This window comes from Varroa jacobsoni, unplaced genomic scaffold, assembly GCF_002532875.2.
Source record: "Varroa jacobsoni isolate VJ856 unplaced genomic scaffold, vjacob_1.0 scaffold_334, whole genome shotgun sequence".
Classification (NCBI taxonomy): domain Eukaryota; kingdom Metazoa; phylum Arthropoda; class Arachnida; order Mesostigmata; family Varroidae; genus Varroa; species Varroa jacobsoni.
This window is the reverse complement of record NW_019213236.1, coordinates 324842-328444: the sequence shown is the minus strand read 5'-3', so window position 1 is coordinate 328444 and position 3603 is coordinate 324842. Positions and strand designations below refer to the sequence as shown.

Here is a 3603-nt window from a genome sequence, read left to right as displayed (position 1 = left end):
CCAATCAGATTCGGATACTTATCTTCCTTTATGAACCGTATTGTTATTAGAACCCGAATTACTTTATTAACCGTTATTTATATGTGAATATGTTTTGGCAACGCATCCATTTTACGTTTACAGATGTAAGCGTTATGGTTCGCGTGAAATAAAGACCATTACTACGTAACAGATATGTGTCTCGTTAGGTCATTGGCTGCACATGGGAGCTTGCAATGCTTTCATTCGTCTGAACACGTTCAGATCACCAATCAGTTTACCAATGCTTACAAGCCTGAGATGGTATAACTTCATCAGGTTAATAAGGACGAAAAACCAAGAAGTCGCCTTCGCCTCGTCGACAGTAACGCTGTCAACAACGACAAATGCGGTAACTACGATGATTGGTTGGTAGATCCTCAGATATACTAATTACAGCGGTGAGATACGAAAATACATAAGACAGTTCAAGGACAGGCTTAAACTGGCATATACGGGTAATGCACAAACCAATGATGGTAATCATATGACTATTAGCTTTCGTGACACTACAATAGTCTTAAACTTAGAGGCACTTAAGTGCTACTAGGGCACAAAGTGATCGGGGGCAAACTCGCTTACCTTTTTGTTTCGCTATCGGATAAAATGCCATAATCATATGTAAGAAACATTATGACTGCTGTTATTATCTTTATTATACGATTGCGTTTCCCAAACGGTTAACGCGCACTGTCATCAATGTTTGTTCCCATACAATCTTTCCTTTCGAAGTCAAGCATAACGTATGTATGGATGATAAAGCACTATAGACCTAGTTAGCTCCGTGTGTCTATTTGTTGTTACTCTCTTGCTCCTATTCAACACGTTTTACGAATCAAAACGATTAGCGTGTTCATGAGCTTCATCATACAATGCACCCAAACTATGCTCTGATGTCCCATGTCTATTAACCGCAGGCACAGATAGGCCCAAATAAATGTCGACTCTCTAATTAACGAACGAGCTACTAATTGTTATCAGTACGAAACGTCGTCACAAAACTTCTCTGCTATTAAAGGCCCTTGGATTGTTACCCGCTTCTCGTTCAACATTCTGTGATCATGCGCTAATGACATACATAATCTGAGACGATTTTTTCTTCACTTTGTATTATTTACTTTTTGATTTCAATTAGCGCGCGTACAACCTTACTGCTTAGGCGAAGCTAGCATCTGGCGTCGTCGTCGTCATGTTTCTGACGCGTGATCACATCCGGCCTTCTGTTATCTCTGCTACTACATATGTATAATAGACACGAATGAATGGCTTGTTCTCGCAATTTGAATCCGGTTGAATGCACCCACCCAGAGCACAGCCCAAACCCAAATCATCGAAAAGCCCAATAATTTTTTATGGCGCCGTTACGCTACATCTAGATGGAATTATGCAGATGCGCTGTGTGGGCCAGTGTATGAGCCACTTTACTCTTCTCACAGAAAGCCTCGTTCTGCGCGTCATTCACTCTCACATTGGTTGGTTGTGTGGGTCCGTATGCTGTTCGTTCGAAACATTGCCTATACGATGTTAATCCTCTAAATTGTAACGTTATTCAATTCATAGGAAGGAAAGATAAACCTATAAAAACAAGACTGAGAGTGAAACGCTAGAGGGCGAGAGAGATCCGATACATTTGGTACCAATTGAACGTGCCAGTTTGGATGAGTTGGTGGACGGTGAGGGACAGTGACAAGTGACGTCAGTGTGAACAGCGTGACAAACACAAAACGCAGATGCGTTGCGTTGGCAAAATAGCAGACGCGCTCATAGCTGAGGTGCACGATGACTGTTAATGCGGCAGTTATGAAATTAGCAATAATGCATTTATATATCGTGTCGGCTGGCTAGGCTTATTGAATGGTATGAAGTTCGGATGGATGCGCCCTTCACATGCACGAGGCCGGGACGTTTCACGGGCGCGGGAGCACAGATACGGGCTCTGTTCATACGATATACGCACACGGATAGAACACTCACGAATATCGGCATTCAGTTGTAATAGCAACATTTGTAGCAGTACGGGTTAGCTAGGGTCAGTTTTTGCTGGTTGAAATTTGTCCGGATGTTGCCATGGGCCTGTTTCTGCGCTCGGAATGAACTCTGTTCTGGTTGAAGACGACGAAGATAACTCTATCGAAAGTCAATAAGGTGGTTTGTGAAGCGTGCGGCAAAATGGACCCGTTCGTACTGAGAGGACGAGGATGTTACTTACGATTCGAGAGCTTGATGGCTTAACTAAGCAAATCGGCAGAAACATTAGATCTGATCTAGTTTTCCATTTCTATTTAGTCGTCTAAAGCGGTTGCCGACGAAGCCGTTCTTGCTAACCGCCGTCTGGATTTAAACAAAACCATCGAATTGGCGCAGAGCCAATTAAAGCTCATCGAACACCTTCTGTTAAATCGTAAATCATTATCATCGTCATGATGTTCGTCACAGTTAGCGTATACATTTGCGTCACCATCCAAATCAGGCAAATAAAGGGAAAGGAAAATTACATATTGTAACTGCGATCGCCGACGAAGGCAACAGTCAATCGAATGGCGTCGCGCCAACATGGACAAACAGTCTGTACCCCCTGATGGAGTTGTCAGATATCGACTAAGCATTAATGAGATCCTGTTGTGTACCACTTACTGCTAACCGGAGGACGTCTGGGCGTGACTCTGGCAGCTCAGCATGTTCTCTAGTTGTACGAGAGTATTGAACCAGTAAACAGTGCTAGGGTATACTTACACATATAGATAGTACGAATCGCATACGTATGTATATGTGAGGCCGTGAGAGAGAGAAGCATGTCAGGACTAAATATGAATGCCATTGGCTAGATCGCGTCATCGATGGCCTTTCCATGTATTTAGCGGCTTCCTGACAGATCTGGCAGCCTTGTTATTGTAAATTATCTGTCAAGAGTTTATGAAGAATCTACAAAATTTGCAGGACCCAAAAAAAGTAAGCCCGTTTTTTTTTTTTTTTTGTTTTTCACTACCCTTAAAGCAAGCACAGTTGTTAGCTGTTAGACGGAAATTTAGTTAGTGCAACGTATGAGAGTCAATTTGTAATTAACTTAAATAGCGAAATCAACGCGTTCAGTAATTACGAACGGGTTAAAAACGGTCTGTGACTTTATAACGGTAAGACGTACGGGGGGCTTGTAATTGTGTTCCGTTTGGCTAGAAACCGATAAGCTGTGCTTGGGATGGATGTTTATGCGATAAATGAAATGTCATCAGCAGTTTACGAGAGGATATACAGCTATGCCTAAAATGGGGCATTTGCATTGGCACAAACTTTCCTGGATGATTTCATCGGTACAATATATTTTTATTGCAAAAACTTTAAGGACACCCATAAGGCCAGTTTATATTATCGATTTCCGTTCCAAGAACGCCGCTAAGCTACCAGCGTAGAGTACTACTAAATGCTAAATGATGGAATGTTGAATTAGACCACCATTTGGCTATTTTCTATATATACGCATCTTCGGTAACCCAGATATTCAAACGTTCAAAATTCTGTTTTAGGCATTTTTTTTTTTAGTAAAATGATTCATATATTCAAAGTTATTTATGAATACAAAAAAAAAAA

General features: G+C 41.5%; 1 long non-coding RNA gene across 1 annotated transcript in view; it reads left to right on the top strand.

Annotated features, from left to right (window-relative positions):
- Positions 1-1684: 1684 nt before the first annotated feature.
- LOC111259463 (uncharacterized) overlaps positions 1685-3603 on the top strand; it is a 5104-nt gene continuing 3185 nt past the window's right edge. Inside the window, exon 1 of the long non-coding RNA XR_002679640.2 lies at positions 1685-2967. This is a non-coding gene — a long non-coding RNA (uncharacterized LOC111259463). The remainder of the gene's footprint in view (positions 2968-3603) is intronic.